Raw genomic sequence first — 26,157 nt, 5'->3', positions numbered from 1 at the left:
ACATTTTGCTTTCTTTGGGGGTCGGGGTGGGTGCAGTAGTTTTCAAATAACCTTTCAATGACACAAAGGAAAAACTGGAGTTTGCAGTTTAGGGAAGCTAAAGCTTCAAATTAGCAACTGCATCTAACAGCAGCAGCTATGATTAGAAACAAACTCCTGCCAATGTCACCAACAAAAGAGAAAGAGATGCAGAAGCACATGCAAAGAAAGCCAAAGCCTCCTGCGGGAAGACGGGAGGGTCCTGATGGTGCTGGAGAAAACGAACTTACGATACTATGACTTTAAAAAATGGGGAATAATATTGATTATATTTATACTGTACAAATGCAACTGCCAGCGGGGTTGGGGACTGTACAAGATTGCTTTATGACATAATGGTAACACTTGATTTAATACATTACTATCACAGGGTCTTCTACCGGGAGCTCGTTAGGCAGGTCACCATATTCTGCGACATATATTGGGATAAATCACTTACACTGACTATTAGTAAATACATGCCATTTTCTTTTTGCTTTTTTGAACAATCTTTTAATTTTGATAATAAAAGTCAGGCGTTTGAAGAAAATCTAGAGCTTACAGAAAAGAATAAGAAACCAAATATAATCTCACTATTCAGAAATAACCTTTGTTGATATTTCACATTTTTGTCTCGCACTTGTATGTCTGCATGTATATGATTAATATGATAATGTAGAAAAACATTTTGATTGCTTTCAAAACTATATATTTCTTTTAAAATATTTAAAGTATAATTCATTTACAATGTTGTATTAATTTCTGGTGTATAGCAAAGTGATTCAGTTATATTCTTTTTCATATTCTTTTCCATTACGGTTTATTACAGGATATTGAATATAGTTCCCTATGTTATACAGTAGGACCTTGCTGTTTATCTATTTTATTTGTAGTAGTAAAACTATATTTTAATATACAGAAGTAATAGATGCTTATTGTAGGAAATTCAGAAAATGTGGAGGAAATTTCAAAAAAGAAAAATCAGTCATAATTCTACTATCCATATCCTTGGGTATGTGGATCCAGGTTGCCTTCTTCTTTATACATATAGGTTAATATTTTACCTACTCCTTTTAGTCAACAATACATCATCATGTACATCTTATCAAGTCTCTATAACATGCTTTTTCATGGCTGAATAACATTCCACTGAATGACTGTACCATTGCTTAGGCAACATATTTTAGGATATTTGAGTTTTATCAATGGCCATTTTCTAACACTTTTTCAATAATAGGTTTTTGGTTTTGTTTTGTAAATTGAGGGCTGTATGTGTACTTAGGAGTAGAGTGTGATAGGAATACCTAACTACTCTGCAATTAGAGACCCAGGAGATGCACTATGGTGCTTGCATCTTAGTGTCAATAATACTAAAGCTGCAGAGCTGCCACTGACTGAATTATTAACAGGAGAACTTACCAAAAGAAGCCCAATAAAATGGCACAGTTTTGATCCTGAGTAGCCAAATTTGGCCCAAACAGAAAGGTCTGTATTAGCCCCAGCGTTTTTTTGTTTGTTTGTTTGTTTGTTGTTTTGTTTTTGTTTTTTGCTGTACGTGGGCCTCTCACTGTTGTGGCCTCTCCCATTGCGGAGCACAGACTCCGGACACGCAGGCTCAGTGGCCATGGCTCACGGGCCCAGCCGCTCCATGGCATGTGGAATCTTCCCAGACTGGGGCACGAACCCACGTCCCCTGCATTGGCAGGCGGACTCTCAACCACTGCGCCAGCAGGGAAGCCCAGCCTCAGCATTTTTATTTACCAAGTTACCAAAGGTAATACGAGGGATCCTTGACATTTTATAACCAAACATCATTTCACGACGTCCATATGCAAACTCATACTAATTGTTGGAATTAATCACCCTTTACAGCAACTATATGAAATAGCTTTCTGTTTCCAAGTTCTGTAAATGGAAAACAATAAAGAGATATAAGAAAATATGACTTTCATAAGACAACAGAGGAAATCACGAGGAAAACAAAGCACAAATCCTTACTTTTTTCCTTGCTTCCGCATTTAGAAAAGAATTAAAATTAGATCAGGAAACCCATGTTAAGAATCTTTTCTTGAATAAACCTGTTCATTCCTCATATAGATCTGAAGCTACCCACCCTTATAGAGAAGCTTATGCTTTTCAAATGCATCTAGATGGTCAGGGCTTCAAACTGAACCATTGATTTAATCGAGTCTATCCATACATGAGTTAGTTTGAACTGTATCATCAAACTGCACATTAGTGACGATTAAATAAAACCCCAAAGAAAGAGGATGTATGTGTGTTTATGTAAGTGTATAGTATACAATTTTTATATTTTATTGCATTTTTGATTAAGCCATTCAGTATTTTTGAATCAAGTAAACTAAAAATATTACTTATATCTAATATCTAACAGTATTATCAAATGGTCATAAGTGTTGATTAGGTAAAGTCCCAAGGATGAAGACTGCTCCGAGCAAATATAAATATCTGCTATATGTGTACAGTAGAAGTGCTTTTTCCATTTTAAGTGCACATATATCTTCATGTTTGAAAGAAAAATGCTGATCTATCTCTAATGTTGCTGCAGACTATCATCTGTCCTTTCCCAAAACCTGATGAGCAGACAAACCCCAGGCTCTTCTCCATAGAAATCTCACTAAATAATATTGCTAATCCTGACCATTCCACTAAACCAAACAACGAGTAAATAAGTTTAGAAAAAAAAAAAAGACCCTTTTTCTTTGATCAAAGTTATCGGTAAACTCAGTCAGAATAATTGAACTAGGATTCTCTAATAGGCAACACTCGAAGACTCTTCAAAGGTTTACAGGACAGAAACAATTTAATTTTCAAAGCATACAGGGCTGTGTAAGAGAAAATGTAAAAATATCCTCACAACAACAGTGCTCAACTAAAAATAAGCAGTAGAGATTCAGCCATGTGGAAGAGTTTCTACCTTACAAATCCCTAAGGATTTTGAATAAGAAAGCTTAGACTAATAGCTGTGCGTGGTACAGTGGAAGAAAACAGCCCTTCAGGAAAACTGTGTGTTCGTGTTAGGATGTGTCCAGTCAAGTTATGCTCTTCCTCTCTCAGAGAAACAGAAATCTTGAGCTATGAAAAGAATAAAGAAAGCTAGATAAATTTCTGTGGGATGCTGAAAATGTGAATTATTCTTTGCTCTTAATATATAGAGGCAGGGGGCTGCTAATGGAGCATGGGCTTTGGAAGGAGATTAACTGGGTTTAAATCCCAACCTATCAGTGTGCGACCTTGGGCTAGCAACTGAATTTCACCCTCCTTCCTTGTAAAATAGAGGTAATAATACCTGCCCACTTTTCAGGGCAGGATATAAGCAGTAAATTACCCACTGTGAGGGGCAAAAGCAGCTTAACACAGTCCCAAGCACCTGCTGGATACCCAACAAATGTTAGTTTTGTTTCTTCCTCTTAAAAATACTTGGCTCTAAATACTAACACTTGGGTGTCTGTATAAAAGACACTTCAGGATTTTGGCATTTCTTAATTTTCAGTTTTATCACAAGTTCTAAGTGTTCCCTTAGTTTATCTATGTTTTCCTCATTGTTTTCCCTGTTTTATTTTACTTCATAGCTTTTATCATCACTTGATACCTATTTGCTTGTCTGTTTTCTACCTTTTGCTGTTAGAATACCAGCTATAAAAGAGCAAGAACTTTGTGCAATGCTGAATCTCCACCAGTGGAACTTCAATAAATATTTGTTGAAATAAAGAATAAATGCCTTATAAATGTGTTTTATTTAAAGCTGATTCCAGCATTTCATGCTGAAATCGTTGGCAACAGCACACCAGCTATTTGTAAATAAATATGTACACGAATAGATAGTATCATAATATATACTTTTACCTCTCCCCATAAGATAAATAGTACCCTGAATACAATCAACATTTAATCAATATACATTTAATCAAATAGTACCCTGAATACAATCAACATTTAATCAACATTTGTCAAATGTGTTAATACGAGCTCCTTATTCAACCAATATATATGCATGAGTATATCTTCAGCTGGCAGAATGGTATTGTTTCTTATTTTTGTGCAGACAAATGACTGCTTTGTGTGGAGATAAAATACCATAGTCATGTATCGCCTAGTAACATATATTCATAATTTACCATAATAAGTACTGGAGGAGTCTTGTAAAAAGCAGTATTCTAGGATTGAGTTGTCATTCACACATGTACAAATAAATATAACATCATAAATGTTTAGGTGTGTTATGTGTGCATATGTGTATGTGCTTGTTAAGTGGATCCTGGCTGTCTATTTGTTGAATAATTCATTAATATATTCACATATGTGTATATAAAACAAGCTATAAAAATACATCGACACAGTGGCATGGTACCATAAATGTTGGGATAAATGGTATATGCCAAATGTCACTGAACTGAGTTGTGAAAGAAGAAGAATGCTAAAGTTTGATTTTTAAAAAAAGGCAAATTATGTGAGATGAGCTTAAAAGAAGCAAGGTTGTATACCATATTTCTATTTACCATCCTTTTAATATATATATATTTTGCCATGGATGAGAGAGAGAGAAATGGAAAAGCCTTCCAAGGGTCTTTGGACGACAAGGAACACTAGAAACAGGGGTTGGAAAGTTCTGCTCATAGAGAGATTGTAGCCAACCTCCTACCTGCACATCCTCAGCACTTCAACTCCTGCCAGGCAGGAACTAGAATCTTCTGTAGAGCACCATTATAGTATTAGGAAGTAACACAACCACAAAGGAGAGAAGGAAGGCTCTATCTACTGCCGGCCAGGACTCTAAAATGCTCCCCTGAGAGGAAGACTGGGGCGGCATGAGTCCGAAGAAAAGACCTCCCCACCAAAGTGTCATGTCTAAGAGAAGTTCTGAAGGCAGCTAGGAAAAACACTTCTGCCCCCAAAGGCTTTCATTTATTTTATTTTTTTTAAGTTAGTTCAAAGTTAGAGATAATGAAGTACATTTGTGTAATTCCATCCCTAATCTTGGCTCTGGACCAAGGCCTCTCCCATCTCTTGCATACCTATCTCGATTCTCAGGCTTCTCCCACATCAGGGGAAACTCAGGGATCTCTCGTGAAATGTTCTTGACAGGTTATTGAACATTGGCAGAGGATGGCACTATTGATAGAGAATCCAGACACACACACACACACACACACACACAGATGCTTGAAAGCATCTTTCTCCATTCGTTCTGTCAGTTAGAATATTCTCCTTTATTGATTTATTTATTTACTTTTAATTGGAGTATAGTTGCTTTACAACGTTGTGTCAGTTTCCACTGTACAACAAAGCAAATCATCTATATGTCTACATATATCCCCTCCTTCTCGGATCCTCCTCCCACCCACCCCAACCCCACCCCTCTAGGTCATCACAGAGCACCGAGCTGATCTCCCTGTGCTGTACAGCAGGTTCCCACTACCTGTGTATTTTACACATGGTAGTGTATATATGTCAATCCTTAAAAAAAAAAAAAAAAGAATATTCTCCTATAACTCCCAGCCCACATCACCATATTTATCCAGACCCCTTTATTCCCCTCAGGAACAGTCTGGGATCTTCCAAACTGGCCTGTGACTTTCTCAGTAAGGTAACAGGAAAAAAACCCAATAAAATAATATTTAAAATCCTGCGGCACCACCTCCCGTACCCCCCTCCCCAGACACACACAGAAAGGCACACACGATTACTTGCTCCGCTTTACAATGGAACTCTGGCTGTTTCATGGCCCTTGGCTGGTGCTAAGGCCCAGTACATTTGAAATCTAGAAGCTGAAGGAAAAATAAAAGCTAGGTGTGCAAAGGAGCCAGAAGGAATTGTTGCCTTGTCCTGGATCAGAGCTGGAGAATATTCCCTTCTGTGATTTCCTCTCCCCATCACAGGGCTATGAAAAGTCTCCCTGAAATAGGGAGACAGAAGAGGGGAAAGAAAAGGTGAAAGAAAAAGGGACAGTCATAAAAAGACTTATAATTTACTTTTGAAATAAATCAGCAAAGGGAGGCCGAACCTGCCATGTGCTCTGAGGGCCCTGGGATCCCACACTGACTGATATGCCGCCACCCATTTTGATCTGCACTGAAATTAACAATCAGTCAGCTGCTTTATGAAATATTATCTTTGTTAGCTTTACCACTAACAAAAATACACTTCCAATTTTTCACATCCACACATTACATCTATTAAAGCAATCTGGGAAATTAGTTTGAGATAAACTGTACAGCAATTTTATTCATAGCTTCCCCGTATCTCACACTGTTAATCTGCATCACAGCTCACTAAATAGTGCCTAATGTTTATTGCATTTAACTGAATGTATACAATTCTGAGGGTACGCCAGGGACCGATTATCATAATTATACATGTTTCTATGGAAACCCACAAGTCTATCAGTTTTGATTCATTATATTGTTATACCTTCTAGCACTTTCTAATTATTAGGTGCCCATAAAAAGTCTCCATCTTGCTGTTACTATAGAAATGAGCTATAGACAGGCCTCAATTGTTAACCCTTAAAGGACCAAAATATATAGACTCAGACAGCTGGTAGCTATTCACATAACTGATACAGCTAATAATTTCATCTATTACTTAAATTCATAATTGATTTTATGTAAATTTCTGAAAACATTTCACATGGATAACTCACGAATGATTATCTCAGATTTTATAAAACTGTTCTGACTTTGAGGTTCCCTATCCTATCAGACCCCTTCAGGTCTGATAAAAGACACATGAGCACTAATGCAACCTGGAATTAGCATATGCCAAAATCTGGAGTCTTTCGGGACCTATTTCTTATTTCATAGTAAAGATGCGTTTGCTGGTGTAAACTTAGAATTACATGCTAAGTGATAAAACAGATAACTCAGGATATTACAGCAAAAACTCAGATGTACTGAGAGCCTTTAAATCAAACATCTAAAATGGCTTCAGAGCAATATGGCTATTTAGGTATAATTTAATATTGCTACTTAAATTGCAATTTGTAATTTAATATTTTCATTTTACTTTTTCTCCTATATTCACTAACAGAATCCTGTGAAAATTGAAAGGGACTGAGCAGTTTCATTGTCTCTCTAACCCTCCTGCTATTATAGTTTTCAATTAGAAGTGCCTTTTAATTTAGATCAGGAAAGCTCTCCTAAAGTGACAGCTCGCCCTTCACACTGCATATCTATTTATTTCGGAAGTCAACACACCATTCAATAACCTGAGAACAGCCCTGATTGCTATGCTAATAGTATTCAGAAATATGTCGACACAGATCGAAGCAAGTAAACTAAGGCTAATTCATAAAGTGAATAATAAAAGGCAAAGGAAAGTCTTTCATACCTTCTACTACTACTACTTCAGCTGGAATCTTAAGCTTACAAATTTAATTTTTTTCCCTCCCTTAGGGAAATGAACACTATATGGTAACCAAACTGAAATTAGATTTTACCTAATATTACAGCCTTGCCTCTTTGACGCGGCTTGTTTTATTATATAAGGCTGCCATGGGAAGCACAGAGACAATGACCGGGTATGTTAATGTTTGTGTGATCTAGGAGATGCTTGCTTCAGCAGCCTCTTCAGCTCAAAGCTAAATGCATTTTGCTTTTTTGAGGTAGGGGGAGGAGATGGAGAGCCATAAGAATTTTAAACGGATGCCCACATGAAAAACAACAGCTCATGTGAGGGAACGATTGTCTTCTCATTCCACGCCCAAGCCACCAATGTCCATAGCAGCTCCCGGCCAATTAGGAATAAATCAGACTGTATAAAGAACAAAAGGTATGGACATTCACGTGTTGACATTCAAACTCTTAAAAAACAGAGAAGCGATCACAGCCTTTTGTTCCCAACGCTTATAACGCCATTAGGCTCTGAGAAAAGTAGATTTACCACTAAATAGAAAATTTAAAGTCAGTTAAGAGTAAATTAAATCAGAGGGTTTAAAAACTCCATTCATCAGTATGTGCATATATTACTACTTACATGTATGTGGCCTGAGATTGATTATATTTAATTCACATTAAAATTCGTCTCCTTGCCATAACCAGTTATTGGTTATCCAGAATAATTAAAGTATGTCTGCGTATTTTTTGTACTTACCCATAGAAATTAAACTAACCTTCAATAATAAACATCTTATTTTTCATCTTGTTTATACTGTCATTCCCATGATTATTAGTTACTCCACCTAATTCAATAGCCCCCTCCAAAAATCTAAAGAGCTTTTTCATACATTTTAAACCAAGCAAATACGTACACTCATTGATAAAATGTAACAAAATATATGTGTGCAGAAAATATATGAATGTTTCTGGATGAGTCAAAGAACTATATGAGAAGAACAATGATACTAGGGCCAAGATTTCACACACTCGATTAATAAGCCTTAAAAGTGACAATAAAAGCTTCTGAAAGCAAGCACAAACCGTTATGTGTTTTTTGAGAATACCTTAAGATCACTGTTAAGTTAGTGAATCCTGGGGTAAGATGGGGGTCAGATACTGAGGTCAGGAGGGGGATTAGGCAACAAAAGCAGCGACAGTAAGTCGTTCAAGCAGCAAGCATATTACCACCTGGGATGTCATTTATTTCCAAGAGATAGAGTTGGGTAAAGTCCCTGCACGGTAAAACCATGAATTAATTATATTCTGCCCCTCCCAGTGAGCATAACGTGCTCAAATTTTCTTTTGGGGGGATAGGGGGAAAGATGTCTTATCATTCACAGTTGGATGTTAAAATCCCAGAGGAGAAAGCCAATAAAAGCATCTCCTAGTGACAAAAATCCAGGAGCTGTACCATCACTATCAATCAAACTGAAATGTTTTAGGATTCATATTTATTTTCACCACTTTGTCACTGAAGAAAATGTCTAGTCAACTAGAGAATGTATAAATTCTAGCTTTCTGATGCTTAAAAGAAAAGTGAAAAGACATTAGGGAAGTGTGATTTACTCCAGTGGAGGGGATTCCTTTGGAGAAGGCCGGTCCATGGTGAGGGCGGCTGATAGATGCCTCAGGCACTGTTTCTAGCCCCCAGGGTCAGTCTCAGGGGACCAGCATCAGCCAGGTCCCAGGCAGAGGCACCCAGCCAGGTTCCCCTCCTTGAAGTGCTCAGGATGAAGCAGGAAGATAATGTTATTTCTGTGGGGCTTAATCAGAGGCCCTTTGGCAGTAGTTCTTTTTCCAGTTTAATTACAAGAAATCAGAGAAGGAAATAGATGGCTTGCTCCCCAATTAGGAACTAGCCAGTAAGTGTAACAGAGTGAGACCAGATAAAGCAAATTCTGATCCAGCTGAAGGAAGATGTTCTGGGGAGAAAATGTAGGAAGAGAAAGAAGCCAAGGAGAGACTCAGCTAAACAGCCACCACAGGCAAAAAGTGCTCACCTACACTGTTCCTTCCAATACCCTTCTTGGCTGTTTGTCTTCCATGTCAATTTAGCATAGACACATGTGCCTTTCAACGGTGGATTGCCACATCGCTGTGAGCACTAAGGATCTGGGCAGGAGGACTGGGCACCAAAAATAAAGCAATAAAGGAGCCACTCCCACAGGAGATAAGATGTAATCACTACACAAGAGTATTACAATACTATCAAAGTGTTTTAATGTGTTTATTTTTCTCAGGCCCGATGTGTTATTTCAGAAAATATTATATTGCTTATGCTTGAGGAACACAAAAAGTCAAATATTTTAGTTTCTCCTCTTTAAGCAGATAAAGAATATGGTTCTCACTTTCTCTTTCTCTGTGTCTCTCATGTTTCCTCTCTCCCTCTCTTTCTCCCGCTCTCTAGCTCTCTCTCTTTCACCCTTTTACTTTATCAGTGCATCAGCAAAACACTCATTATTATTCACTCTGGAAGACAGCCGTTTTAAGAGGCTAATCAGCAATGCTCGCGGTTTATGTTTAGTTTTTAATGCTACTTGGAAGTTTACATATGAAAAATCACCAGTATTAACACGTTTGTTTGAGTCTCGCTGTCTGGCTGATAGAAACCGTTCCTTGGATGTTCCACCCATAGCATACATGGCACACACGTGTTCCCTACCAGCAAGTAGCTTACATTCTCTCCCAGAGGCAGGACACAATACTAAACAATTACATATACAAGGGGTGTGCTGAAAACCAGTGTGTCAGCCAGTACGTGCTCTGTGACTCAGGTAAGAATTGGTGGGGGGGGTTGGTTAGTGAGGGTTGGGACTACCAGGGACTTGAGTATGAGCTACAAGGAAGGGCAGGTTTAGCTCATGGAAGGGAGACGCAGAAATGTATTTGACAAATACAGAAATTATAATCACCTAAATAAAGTGGACCGTTTGTTTAGATGGAGAAGAAGCAGGGAAACTAGAGGGTGCTGACTGATTGGTACAGGAGTTTGCAGATTATTGTATTGTAATAGAAAGTCATTACTGATACTTTTGAATAGAAGATGTAGCTTGTGTAGCAGGAGAAAAGTTGGAAATCATGTGCCAGAAGACTAAAATGAGGAAAGATTTTGCCTAAAAAGCCTGTTAGAGACTCTTATACAATACTTCTATAGACATGAGTTTTATACTAGAGTGTTCCTGGGGAGAGGAAAAAGAAATGAGCATGATGAAAGAGAAGTAGGCTGAACACATTACGGGCAGAGAGGAAGAGATAAGGGGTGAGTCCAAGCCACCAAGGCAAGTCACAAAGGGATGATGACCTACTGGCAGAAATCAGTTTTGGGGGCGAGAGATTTCGCTTGACTGTTGACATACTGCTGGAAACTGCGCTGAAGTCCAGCAGGCAGCAGGACTAAAGATCAGAACATTATCTTTAAAGCGAGGTCACTAATTTTCAGTCTCATAGTCATGCACATGTTTTGTTTTGTGTTTTGAATGAGCCAGTAGGTAAAGGAACATGAATTAAGTAAAAAATGAACAATACATGTGATCTGATGGTTGATGTTGTAAAGAAAGAATAAACTTCAAGGAGATGTGGAGGGAGGAGTTTAAATAACGAAGAACTGAATCTTAATTGTCATCCAACTATGGACAAAGGAAGAAGTAAAATAAAGAAAGAAAGGAAAGAGAAGGAGTTGCAAAAATGAGGGGAAAACTTGCAGCAACATGGAGGGACTTGGAGGGCATGATACTAAAGTTAAATGAGGCAGACAGAGAAAGACAAATGCAGTTGTTATCACTTAGATGTAGAATCTTAAAAAAAATACAACAAAGTAGTGAATATACCAAAAAAAAAAAGATGCAGACTCACAGATATAGGAAACAAACTAGGGGTTACCAGTGGGGAGAGGGAAGCGGAGAGGGGTAAGATAGGGGTAGGGGCTTAAGAGATACAAACTACTATGTATAAAATAAGCTACAAGGACCTACTGTACAACATGGGGAATATAGGCGATATTTTACAGTAACTATAAATGGAGTATAACCTTTAAAAATTGTGAATCACGATATTGTACACCTGTAACTTATATAATATTGTACAGTAACCATACTTCAATTTTTAAAAAAAGTGAAAGTAAGGCAAAGACAAGAGGATGTCAAGAAGAGAGAAAAATAGAACAGTAGTCTAAGGTAGGTATCAAGGCTGAAAGAAGTTTTAGTGATGTTGAATTTGTGTGTGTGTGTGTGTAAAATAAGAGAAAAATGGACACATATGAAGGCACAAGAGGAGACACCAATGAAAAGGTTCAGGTTAAATGTTTCATTCTTATAAGGACCGGTTGATACTCTCAGGGGTGAAGGCAGAGGGGAGAAAATTTGGGAGGGTTCCAGGAGGACTTCAGACCTGGCAATGGTAGGGGTGGGGGGAGGTTTCTTCTACTGAAAAGGAAAGAAGACAAAATAGGTGATGATCCAGAGATATTTTGAGGTCTGAAGAGATATGTGCACAAAGATATAAGTAGGAAAGAAGAAGGAATACATGCCAGATGGTCTCAAACTAGGAACAAAATGGCTGGGTAAACCAGGCTTTAAAGAACCAACTGAATGAAGTCAAAAAGTAAAATTAATATTGAAGAGCTGAAGGGGCAAGGCCCTAGTATTGCTACTGTGAACAATAGTCACCACAATTTTTACTGCTAAGTAAAACTTCCATCTGCAAATCTTGGAAGACTACCAGGTGTAACAGTGAGGCAAACAAAACTGTCAGCAAAAAAAGGGAACTATCTTAAAACTCCATTCAATTAAAAATATGTCTTGAGCATTGATTACATGCCAGGCACTATATTAGATAAGAGCAGGAAAATTTTAATGGAATTCCAGGACCTGGAAACTTGCAAAAAGTGAAAATAAAATTTGTGCTAGTTTCTTAAAACTCTAAAAATGAGCTTCCTCTAACCAGGATGACTCAAGATGATGTGAAACTGGCCTCAGATGACCCCTCCATTCTTTTCCATATCAGCTTGTTGGGAGAACTCTGCATATCTAGCAAAAAAAAAAAAATTAACTGAGGATTAGGTAAACTAAGATACTACCAATAATAATGCTATTGTGCCACCAAAGTCAGAAAGAAATAGTATTAGTCCATTACTCACTAATTTCCCTCTCATCCATCCCAACGGCTGTAGGTTTTCTCATGACCTACAACAAAGCATGAAAAGATGCACACTGAAATGATGTACAAAGATGTAACAGACGTTAAATATTGAATGACTACTGTTTCAGGAACACTGTCCATGTCATGTCAATAAATCTTTATATCTTTATGAAGCAGGTATTATCATCTCCATTTTACAGGTGAGGAAATTAAAGCTAAGAGACAATAAGTAACTGCCCAAGGTGACTAAATCAGTAAGTGGACAATCACCCGCTGAAACATAGCTGCATCATTTTCCAAAATCTGTCATTTTCCCCCCATCCTAGTGACACTCAATCTTGGTTGCATATCAGAATAAGGTGGAGAAGTTTCAAAACATATCAATGCCTAAGCCTCATCACAGACCAATTAAGTCAGAATGTCTGTGGGTGTGGAACCGGCATCTGGGTGCTGAATGATCTTCTGGGTGACTCCCAGGTGTGGGCACCACTGGGAACCATGCTTCTACACCAAGCTGCCATAATTCAGTCATCTTTCATCCTCTGTCTTTCTCTGACTTCCTCAGAGTCAGCCTACTTTTTTATTAGTGTTTACACTGGACAGTACGAGCAAATACTAGGTCTTAGTGACCTTATATTTTCAAATTCCTGGTTTTCTCATCTGCAATTGTCCCTTCTACCTGAGACTTTATGATTCTATAATTAATATGGGTAACATCTTTTAAATTTTAATGAGTTATATTTATATCTGTTATACACATAATACACATTATTCTTAGAAAATTATTTATCAAGTATTCACTATTTTTCAAGCACTATTCTAGGGACTAGGGGTTTGGTAAGGAAAAGAAAACACAGGCTAAGAAAGAGTCAGAATTTGAATTCAGCCTTTTAATTATAGGTTTAGTCCTCTTTCTACTTCCTTATACTCATATAGAGTATATTTATGTAGCTATTGTAAAATTATTAAGGGGGAAGCTAATATAATCCAAGGGTTGCCTATGCAAACATTACGTTTATTACAATATATTCTGTATATGACTCCGTCTGCTCCAAAACATTTCCCTTACTATGCTATCTACTCTAATTCTTCTTTTACTCTAAATTCTGAAATTCCCACCACTCTTTAGAAATAGACATCAAATATAAAAACGATGATACTTCAGTAAGGGTTACTATCACCTGCCCATTACAGAAGTCCTGATTAAGAAGAGCTTAAGCCAATCAGTTCTTTACTACCAAGAAGTCTGAAGACAGGTGGCTATTAACATTGGTTCAGTGGCTCACAGATGGCAAAGCCAGTATCTCTGTAATTCTCATGAGCAGAGTGACAAGATGGTGACAAGATGGATGTGCAGTGCCGTCATTCCCATCTACACTAAAGGCAGGATAAAAGAAAAAGGGGCTTTCTGTGTCAGCTGTCTGTCCCTTCCATCAAGAAAGCAAAACAGGGCTTCCCTGGTGGCACAGTGGTTGAGAGTCCGCCTGCCGATGCAGGGGACACGGGTTCCTACCCCGGTCCGGGAAGATCCCACGTGCCGTGGAGTGGCTGGGCCCATGAGCCATGGCCACTGAGCCTGCGCGTCCGAAGGCTGTGCTCCGCAATGGGAGAGGCCACAACAGTGAGAGGCCAGCGTACCGCAAAAAAACAAAAAGAAAAACAAACAAACAAACAAACAAAAAAAGCAAAACATACCCTGAATCCCCAGCTCACTCCAGCTCATATCTCTGTAAACCTTGTTACATGATCATCCCTAGCTGCAAGGGAGACTTGGAAAGCGTGTCTTTTCTTGTCTCTTTAGTGAGGACTTGAGAGACAATGTCTAGGCTCTAGTCACACATTATTTAGAAGCCATATTTAAAAGGTACTACGTTTGCGAGGATATGTGGACCATCAGGAGGTCTAGCCTTTTCTCATCTGTTCACTCACATTACTTAATCAAATACGCTGAATGTTTTCTTGGAAAGCTCAGAGCTCCAAACCAAGGAAACCCGGAGTTTTAGACAAGAAGAGGTCGAATGCCAATGATAGCTCTATACATCTGGAAACGTCAAAAGGGACTAAGGATTTCAGCACCTGTGAGGGGTGGTAGGGGAGGCAGCTGCTCATAAACACGGGAGATCCAAAGAAGGGGTCTGTGGAAAGGTCGTGGAAACATGGACACAGTTTGGATGAGAGTTGGTCCTCTCTCCATGTAAACTGATTCTAATATTGTAAAAGTCCTTTCAGTTTTAGCAGTTTTATTGGGATATAATTTAAATACCATATAATTCACACATTTAAAATGTACATTTCAATGGTTTTTAGCATATTCACTGATATGTGCAAACATCACCACAGCCAAGTTTAGAACATTTTTATCAGCTCAAAAGGAAGCCTGTATTATCACCTGTCTATCCTTCATCCCCCACCCCTGTCTTAAGCAACCACTAATCTACTTTGTATCTCCATAGAGCTGCTTCTTCTGGATATTTCATTTAAATGGAATCGTATAATACGTAGCCTTTTGTGACTGGCTTCTTTCACTTAGCACTAGGTTTTCAAGGTTCATTCGTGCTGTAAATGCATCAGTACCCTATTCCTTTTTATAGCTGAATAATATTCCATCCTATTACTTATGTTTGCCCATTCTTTAGTTGATGGATGTTTAGGTTGTTTCCACCTTTAGGCTACTCTGAATAACGTTGCCACAGACATTACTGTACAAGTTTTTATGTGGACGTATATTTTCATTTCTCTTGGGAATATACCTGGGAGCAGAATTTCCGGATCTATATTAACCATTTAAGAAATTGCCAGAATGTTTTCTAAAGTGGCTGCATCATTTTGCATTTTCACAAGTAGTGATAAGCGTTCTGATTTCTATACATCCTTGCCAACACTGTTCTCTGACTTTTTTTTATTCTAGCTCTTCTAGTTGGTGTGAAGTAATATCTCATTGCAGTTTTGATTTGCATTTTCCTGATTACGAATGCTGTTGAGCATATTTTCATGTGCTTATTGGCCATTTTTATTTCGTCTCTGGAGAAATGTCTATTCAGGTCCTTTGCCCATTGTTAACTGGGTTATTTGTCTTTTTTATTATTGAGTTGTAAGAGTTTTTAATATACTCTAGATACAAGCCTAATATTAGACAGATGATTAGTGGATATTTGCTCCATTTTTTTTGGTTCTTTTTACTTTGTTAATAGTGGTTTTTGAAGCACAAATATTTTTAATTTAGATGTTGTCCAATTTATCTTGTTGCTGTTGCTCATGCTTTTAGTGTCATATCTAAGAATTCACTGCCCAGTCCAAGGTCCTGAATATTTACTGCTATGTTTTATTCTAGAGTTTTATAGTTTTAGCTCTTACATTTGAGTTTTTGATCTATAATCAATTGATTTTTGTGTATGGTGTGAGGTAAGGGTCCAACTTCATTCTTTTTCATGTGGCTAATCTGTTTATTCAAAAGACTATTTTTTGTCTATTCAATGGTTTTGGCATCCTTGTTGAAAACCAGTTGACTATGGACACATAGGTTTATTTCTGGACTCTCAGTTCTATTCCATTGATCTTTATGTCTGTCCTTATACTAGTACCACACTGTCTTGATTACTGTTGCTTTGTTGTTAACTTGAAATTAGGAAGTGTGAGTCCTCCAATTTTGTTCTTTTTCAGGATTTTTTTAGCTATTTTGAATCTCATACAATTCTATATGAATTTTAGAATCTGCCAGTTGCTACAATGAAGCTAGCTGGAATTCTGACAGGGATTGCATTTTATCTGTAAGATCAGTTTGGGGAGCATTACCATCTCATCAATAGTAAGTCTCCTGATCCATAAACTGGTTCTTACCTTGTCAAAGACATTTCTTACTGTCTCTGTGTTTGCCATTGTTCAGTCCCTTTTCACTTTATTGGTCATGTGTAAGCAGAGTATAATAAGGAAACAGAGAATCGAAGTGTAGTGGTATGGACAAGGAACCATAATTAAGGAATAGAACATGGTTCTTGTGAATAAATCCAGGTAGAACAGTTTCCTGCAAGATCAATCTTTTGTGTTCGAAGGGAAATCCTAGAGGCATTCCATTCCAGCGCCTCATTTGGGGTCATCTCTTTCTTTCATATGCTGCAGCCCTGGGCTCCCTTTTTTTTTTTTTTTTCTTTCTTTTTTATTGCTGTGGCTGCCATGGCAACGGCTCACATGGGCTGGAATAGAGAAGATGAGGCCTCTGTGGAGCCATCATTAGTGCTACTCTGGCCAGCAGGGGGTGCCAAGAAGAGCAGCCACTTGCACCTTCTGTTTGTAAGTGTTCACACCCACACCCAGGAAAGCAGAGGACCTGGAACGAACTGAGGGGTGATGTGTGTACTATTGCAAAAGGAGATCTTGAACACTCTGGAGAGGTTTTTAAAGATTTGTGAGGATTTCACTAGGAATTCATATCAGAACACAATATATGAGTGATTAAATAGATAGGAAAATTGAAACTTAAAAAGTTTTCACTACAAAATATGACCTTTCCAGAAATCAGAGGTCATCTTCTTATTTTTACTTCTTTTTGCTACACAGATTTAATTTTTATGTATCCTTCACTCAAAAGACTCCCACAGGTTAGCTTCTCTTTGTGCAGAGTGGTTAGACATCCTAAGGAATTAACAAATGTTTATTAAGTTGAATTCAAATGCCTGTTCTCTAGATGCTGAAGGAAATTCTGTTTCCATTCAGTATAGAGCAGTGAATTGATCACCCACTAGTGCTTTCCTAGAACCACAGAATGAAATTTCAAGAAGACACCTGGTAGTTATTTTACAATTCCATTTCATGTAGGCATCAGAATATTGTACCCTTACACATGTAAGCAGGCAAGCAGCTATTAAATTAAAATGTGATGACAAATACACTTTAAAAGAACTGTGGAGAACAAGGTAATGGCCTACTCTCACCCTCCCCAAAGTATTGTGTGGATAGTTATGGATTTATATTTTGGGGTTTATATTATGTGGAATAATTTGCACATCTCTGACTTGTGAGCTTGAAATCTTCAGATCTTTGATGCCTATGGCTGGCAGTTTTTACCTTTGCAAATTCTTTGGTATGCAGCCAGTGCTGCCTGATACACAGAGTTGACTAAATATTTAGCAAATATTCATACAGTTACTCAGCACATTAATTATTGAACAAGTTTCCACTCGACCATCCTTCTTTTTGCTACAGCTAATTCTCCGTTGCTCCACTGACATCTGTTCTGGGGAGAGGCAGAGAAATAGCCAGCTCAGCAACTTTGATTCCTTTCAAGGTTATGCATTAAAGTGTGAGAAAGCAAGACACCCATGAAAGCTACATCACTGGTTTGGCTAGCTTAGAAGTTTAAATATATAAATGAAATTCCTAATGGGTTTGTGTGTTTTGCTTTTTGAACAAACTTATTTTTAAAGTAACTCTTTAATAATCTATTAACTGACAAAAAAGGAACTCTTTTATTTTTTGCAAAGCTAAAATTTTTTATTACAGAACACAAAATATTTTCCACTGAGTAATGTTCATAATAATAATTATGAATTACAACAGAAGCCCTGTTCTTGATGAAAATATTCTAATTTTAATGGCTTGTTAAAAATACTTATTTAGCTATTGAATATTCAATCTAGTTTATCTTATAGACCTTAGATATTTCTAAATAATGAAAGTCAATATGTTTATAACCACTTAAAATGAAATGTACAAATTCTGTTTTCAGTAGCTTTTTCTTTTTTTTTTTTGGATTTTTGAATTTTATTTTATTTATTTTTTTCTACAGAAGGCTCTTACTAGTTATCCACTTTATACATATTAGTGTATATATGTCAATCCTTTAAACAGCTAAAAAATAATTATTTCCATAGAGACTTATTATAGTATATTCTCCTGTGCAGTATTTCATTTTTTTTCCAGAGGAAACCCAGGCTAGCTTCTCTATTCCCATTTTACAGAGGAGTCAGATGAGGTTCTGAGCTACTCACTGATTTTTCCCAAATTCACACAACTGATAAGTGGCCAAATTAGCACTGGAACTTGTGTTCTGTTTTATGTAGTGTAGCATAGCTATGTGTATTAAAGGGAAAAAATGGAAATATTTGCTACTGGGATCAATAGGTTTTTATTTTAGCAATGTTTCCATCATTCTCTGTATTCAGAATTGAAATTACATTATGCACAATTCTTCTCTTGTTTTTGATAGGCTATACCAAAAATAAGTTACTGTTTCCATAAACCAGATCAGAAGAAATGGGGGAGAAGGCGGACCCGGGGATCTTTGTCCCCTCGTAGAGCAGCTGTGCTCCAGCACTGGGATAGTCTGGACCAGGATGAGCAGGTGTTCAGGGATGAAGTGATTGCATCTCTGCCAATCGGTCATCCAAAAGTTCATAACTTTAGAGAAGATGGTAGAAATAAGATAGGTCGGGGGGGGAGGGGCGGTGCAGGGGAGGAAACCAATTACTGTCAATATTCAACTGTGGCATAGTCTTAAATAACAGGATTCTCTTTTGGAACTTTAACATAGAATTTGCACTTCTCGGAAGAATATCATTTCCATTACAGAGTTTGATTTCTGCTTTCAGTTGGATCTAGGTAATTTGTATCTCCTTCATAGAAGAACAGGTCCCAAGCTACCATGCAAGCATCAGGCATCTCAGCATTTCTATATTCAAATCCAATGCAGAGTTCTCATTTCCACACCCTTTAATTGGGTCAGCAAGATTTTTTTTTCCATCAAACATTCTCAACAAGACATTATAATGTAATATTATACGCTATATCTCTTCATTTTTTCCCTAATAACATTATAATAATTTACCATTTTGGCAGTCTACTTAAAATCTTAAAACTAGGAATTTAAACAATATTTTTGGGATCACAGTAAATAAAGATTTGAAACAAAACACTTTAACATGCTTCTAAAGTATCCTTTTGTGGAGAAATGTTTAAAAACAAAAGATTTGCTTTACATGCGATAATTAATATCTACTATAAATAGGTCAGGATTTCAAGGTTACTGACCAACCATTAATTACTAGAGTATTGCTTCAAATAAATAATAATACAGATTATTTACAACATTATCAGCAGATGTGTTCACGTTGTAAAACACGGATAGTATATTTAATTAGTTGTAAGTAATACAAATGCTTGACATAAACTCTTGAGACTTCAGATGTGGAGATGGTTTGTGAAAAGCTTTGAAATCCACTGGCACACGCCATTCTTTCATTCAAGACAAATATGTGGACGAATCAGCAGGAGTCCATTCTGGCTTCCAGAGAGTGCCCTGGAGCTGTCCACAGGAAGGTGCTGGAAAAGGCAGCCGCAGATGGTCCAGGTACACAATTATTTCAGCCTGAAATGCAGCTGAATAATCAGACTCATGTTAGGGTATTGCTACAATGTACATGACCTGGAAACGGCTTCATGAAGGTTTTCAGGGCCACCTTCAATGTCCTTTGATAATTATAAAGAAAAGATTTTTTTTTCTAAGAAATAGGGAGAAGATTCACGTAAGACAAGGAATCATTTATTTAGTCTCAGAGATTTAAATGACATTCCTAATAGGTACCTGGCTGAATTGCTAAATAACTGGCATTTTACTCCAGAATATTTAAGCTCTTTATTGCAGAATGTTAAGTTCAGATTCTCTGAATGTTCCTAATATTTCCAAATCCATATTGGAAAATCAAACATCATTTAAAAAATCAGCTATTTACCTCCAATAGAGTTGCCCTCCTAGCACACTGAGAAGAAAGGGGACAAAAGGATTTGTAGTTTTAGCAATATACAAGGACTGACTTTCAGATCCGTGGTAAAGGTCAGGTGTAATATTCAAAAACAAATTAAAAGGCAGCCATCCTATTGGACTCAGAAGATTCCAGCAAGCATTGGGTACCCATGGGCATTGGCTCAAAATGTGTTTATTGTGATCACACCCCAGATGATGCTGCAGGCACTATTAAGGACCCTATTCACCACCATCCTTCTTGCATTATGTATGCAGTTATTGTTTTGCATTATGCACTATCTAAAATGATACAAAAACATTTTGCTGAAAAATAAACCACTGGTTTTATGCTTAACACCAGGATTACAAAATGTGATGTCATGAATTATTCATATCATTCGATTTAATGTAATCATTTTCTCCCCAGCGCTAAGCCTCTGTGAATGGTGTCCTATGCAGCCACTGTTTTGAAGAACTTAATACGAGGGGGAGAAACACCTGGCATTAACTGACAGTGAATTAGGCTCATTGTCACTTCGGAAAAAAAATTGCAGTTTAATCTTTGATCTTCTGTACATCCTAATTCCAAGGAGCATTTATCAGCACTACAAAATGAACCAACCTTAGGAATTTATGGAAATATTGACCTCGACATCTAGACACAGACGTATATAAAAGTGCACATACACATTTGAAATTTGAACTATAGAATGGAATCCGTCTTTGTTTCTTTCAAAGCAATAGTGGGATCTATTTTGAATGTGTTTACACTAATAGCAAATAGATTTTGATACACATTTATAATTTATTTAGATCAAATCTTTCAGAGAAGAACTGACCTTAGGACAAAGCATGTTGAGAAAGATAAATACATCAATGCAACTCAGCCTGCAGATTAAAGTAGTTTATCTTCAAGGCAGCCCCCCCCTCAAAAAAAAATCAAAACCGAGAGAAAAGAACACTTCTGAATGTTCGAAACTCTTTAGAGAAAGTACAAACAATGGCTTAAAAATGATAGAAGAAACTTTTAAAAATCAGAATCTCCTTCTGGTGGCCTATCTTTGACTTTGAATCCATGTTTAATGAGAAAAGTTATACCAAAATGTTTCTATTACTCCTCAATTAGAAGATGCTTCATTCTGGGATTGAATATATGGTTATGTTATTAGTGAGAAGAGCAAAAATCCAGCCAACCTGATTCCTAATCCCAGCCCCTTCCGAAGTCCAGCTCCGGAGCATCTCAACGTGGTGCTCTCACCTACCCTACCACCCACAGGATGGGGTAGGGAGACCCAAACGATGTAATGAGAAGTAAAACACATCCAAAACTCTGGAGTGATCCACAAATATGAGGAGTTATTACTTAAAACCAAAAATGTCTGTAACCCGTACATGTTTGTAATCTACAGAAGTGTTGGAATGGATACTGATACAGGTATCAGTAAGAAAGGTTTAAAAAAAAAAAGGAATTGACTTAACACAAAGAAAAGAACAACATGCATAGCAATTTAAAAATTAAATGGTACACAAATCTATACGGAATAACTCACCCAGATAATTAGGAAAAGGAAGGAAAGCTTGTATATAGTGTCAGGCAAGATCATAATCACAGTTCCAGAACAATTTTTATGAACAATTTTTATCTCTCGTGGCACCTAGTATAGCATCTTGCACATAGTTGGGATTCAGCCAGTGTGGCCTGATTGAAAATGAAGATGGCTACCATGGTCAACCAGTAATTGAAGTTCAGTTTTTATAAGGTCAGTGTAAAATCTGTCAACCTCTCCTCTGTGGTAACAAACGCCTGAAAAACTTGAAACTTGGGCTTTACCAAATAATAATTGACAATGTTCGCCGCTTTTCAAAACAGCAATGGGGTATTTTAAGAGGTGCCGGGGCGGGGGGCCGGGGAGTAGCAAGAGAGGCAGAGAAGTGGATGGAAAGTATTCCTTAAACGAATGGCTTCTTTGATTCGTTTCTGTAACATACCCTCTTTTCTATTTAATAGGTAAAGGAAAATTTCTCTTTTCCCTAAATAAAAATTATTAGGCACTTTGTCTATCAATCTTAGAAGCAGGCTTCAACTAGTCCCATTAACACTGTGAACTGGGCCAGAAGAAACCGTGTCATGTTATAAGAGCAGCCTTCCTTTCATTTCAAGAGCACCTTGACCTGCTCCAGCACCCTGTGCTCCTATCATGGTTCTCACTGCTTCCCAGGGCGGCTGTCTGGTCTCCCGAGGGTCCATCGGTACAGGGTGAGCCCCCGAGACAGTCTGCACAGGAAGCCTTTAGGGTCAGCTTTTCATTTGCTCACTTACACACTCACAGTTTTAAAACATTATCATGGCTCCAAATCCAAAAAATGTTTGTGCTTTAAAAAAAAAAAAAAATCTGGAGAACTGAGAACCAGAGCCGGTGCTTTAAGCCTCTCCGTGAAGCTACAGCCTAATTACTGCCTGCTGCGTGGCGCAGTTAAACACAATCAGTCAGAAAGCCTTAAAGATACAATATCCCTTTTCACAAACTGTCTGCTTGTCAATTCCAAGTCACCCCCCTGCTTTAAATCAACCAACCACAGAGCTGTTATGAACAGCAACTGATTTTCCATGCAGTGCTGCAAAACAAAATCACACCGTATCCTATTTTTAATGGCCACAGTTTTTCAACTACATAACAAGAGTTAGCTGGCACTGCTGAGCTGAACGGTATCAAAAAAATGGGTTCAAGTAGAAATAGCATGGAACCCTTGAAGTGAACAAGTACAGACCCAATTACAAGTGCATTGTGATGCTCAGTACCAATTACATCCAAATAACAGTGGAGCAAATCCCCCCTTAACAGTTAGACTGTAGACATCAACTTCTTTTATTTTTGTTCCTCTAGGTTACAGCTTGATACTTGAAAGGAAAGAAAAAGGCTGAATCATAAATATTATTTTATTAATACACGGTCTATTTATGCACAAAGGCCCTTCTATGATGTCAGCTTAGAGACACGGTACCTTGGTCACCACAGAGAGAATCGCTTTGCTTCTGTCTTGTAGAGCTCGTGGTCTGTCAGGAATTTCGCTTGGGAAAATCAGATTTTCTTCCTTGTGTATTGCTCATTAGAAATGATCTTCCCTCAAACCATACTGTTTTCAATTATTTGAGCCTTAGAGATATAAACAGACACTACCAGGGAATTTCTTTTTCCTTTTTAAAGGAAACCTAGCCCCATCTAAAACGTAGTGGGTAAAATTAGGCATTCCATGAATTAAGGAAGCTGCCACTCGGGCCCCTGGGGGTTGATACATGACAGGTGCCTTAATAGCTAGAAAGAAAAAAGAAAGAAAGGGAAATAGAAAAACAAATGAGGCTGAATGGGAGTTGAGGAGATGGAAAAGAAGGTGCAAACACCAAATAGGTCCTTAAAACCCGGAGACAAGGTATGAGAAAAGAAGAAGCAAGGGAGACCAGATTAAACCAAGCAAACCAAGGAAATGTAGCTCTAGCGTATGTGTGGTGTTTTGTTGACTATCAGAGAATCAGAGAAATGAGGTCACTTCAATGTCATCCTGTCTAACCCTGGACCACATACTACCCCAGTGGTCACCATTGCTCTGCTGGAATGTTCTGCTATAGCAGCCAGCGTTCACTTATTCCTTGGGTGTTAACTTCACTTCCAATTTCTTCCAGGCCAGTATGGGCTATAGAGTCATCTGTAACAGCAGAACACCAGCTGCCTCTTTCCAAGGCTGGCCACTCAGGCTTGAGGAAGGTAGCAAGAGAAATTAATGATGTCTCCAAGGCTTCAACAACATGCTTCAGAGGATAGGAGCACAGTTGTGAGCAAGTAGATCCTTCTTTATTTGCCCCTTTGCTCTGCCCATTTTATCTTTATTCAGAACAATGAGATGGAGCATGTGGCCCCAAATTTCCCCAGCTTGCTATCCTTTGCTCTTCCCTCTTTTCCAGTTCAGTGTGAGCTTCATCCTGAAGCATAGCAAAACAGAATATGCACCTTGGGGTGTAAGATAACATGTAAGTTATTTAAAAGTTTTCATTCAGAATAAAAGATAAACAAGAGACATGCCACTGATACCAAACAAAGTGTTAGAAAGCTACCAACCATCTCACTTTAGAGACAAGGAAACTGAGGCTTCGGATGACCATGAATTCTATGGCACATTTGTCATCAGCAAGCAGGGGTGTCAACAGCAGTGACACCTGGCATTGATTCCAAGACCCGTGGTAGCAGGGGGAATGCTATTTATTGTCCGTAGTGACTCACAAATCTAGGTTATGTGAACTATAAAAAGCCTGACTCAGAACTCCAGAGAGCAAGGAGGTAATACTACTTGAAATATAGGCCATAGATTGCGGTATGAGGATGTTTGTAGGATTCTTTTTCAAGGCAACATGATCCAGGCAGCATTGAATATAGTCATATGTCCACTAATGAATAGGTGTCAGGAACTTTATAGCATTAACTACAATATCTTGTGATGACAATCAGCCTATATACTTCAGGGCATTTTTGGTGAGAGGGAGGGAAAATCGGGGTCTAGCTGAGGTGGAGGCTGGGAGGCAATGAGCCTGTGATGCAAGTGGGCCTGGGGGCGGCCAGAGAGGGCAGGAGAAGCCAAGGCCCCAGACCCACCAGCAACCCAGGACCGAGTCTGTGTCAATCTCTGCTATCTCTTTGTCCCTCTGGAAGGTCAGGGAGAAAAGTTTCCATGCCCAACTTCAACATCTCCCCCAAAATGTTAAAGCAAGTCTACCTTCGGGACATTTGAATGATTTCAACCCTTCCTGACTTGTGTCCAATTTCCCCAGCCTTTGTCAATAACTGACGTTCCTTTAGACCCTGAGAGCTGAAATGACCTAAAATGCAAATGCTTGGATGAGGTAATGTTTAATCAGTGAAATAAAAAATAGAACCAATCCATCAAAAGGCAAAGCCTGACTTGTGATCTTTTCCTGTTTTGACGGAGGAGAGAGTCTACAAACAGTAGGAGGATACTGGTTACCTCACGTACTGGGGAGAAGAAATCAGTTTTAAAAGGGAGAGAGCTGAAGACACAAAAAGAACATTTCAACGACAGCCAACACAGCAGGGGTGTGGAAGGAGGCTTAGTATCAAGTGTATTTTAATCTGCAGCTAGGAAAATGGAGTTTTATCCTCAAATGATTTAGGGAGATTTTTGTGGGGCTGTTTTGGAGATGTTATGGGGATTTTTATTGTTTGCTACTTCTGTCGTTTTTAACATCACTTGCTTCCTATAAAGAGAAATTTTTCCTTCAGGGGATTCTATCCCTGTTACTATATTGACTTAATTCTGAAGCACCAATGCAATTAAAAGACGGTTCTAATTAATAGGCGATAGAATGGTTGTATGTGAAAGATTTAAGCAGTTTATGCTTGGTGCACTAAACGAATCTGAACAAAGTCACAAAAGGCATCGGAGCTCCATTAGAATGTATCAGCTGAGATGCTTGGAATATTTTTCACACTGGGTAGTCACACTGCTCCCTGCATTTGGGATTGGACTGAGAGGAAGAATAAGGTCGACATATTTTTCTGTACCGGTGACAGTAAAACGGCTTCTCATCTCAGCTGAGAAGTGCCAACCACCAGAGCAAAAGTACTTTTACTGCAGGAATGCTACTTCTGACCCGCCAAAGGGAAACCTGATAGCAACACTGTGTGTGCTTTTCTAACAGGCAGCTGGGCTGAGTGGGTAATGCTCTGGGCTTTGGGGTCAGACTGCCTGCTTTCCAATCTGGCTCTGGCCACTAACGAGATGTAGAAGCCTGGGTGGGTAACTTGCCCTCTCTGCTTCAATGCCCTCGTATGCAGAATAGGATAAGAACAACCTTTCTTCTTA

Source organism: Mesoplodon bidens (assembly GCF_964165515.1).
Source record: "Mesoplodon bidens genome assembly, chromosome: 16".
NCBI classification, from domain to species: Eukaryota; Metazoa; Chordata; class Mammalia; order Artiodactyla; family Ziphiidae; genus Mesoplodon; species Mesoplodon bidens.
The sequence above is the reverse complement of the archived record's forward strand: the minus strand, read 5'-3'. Positions refer to the sequence as shown.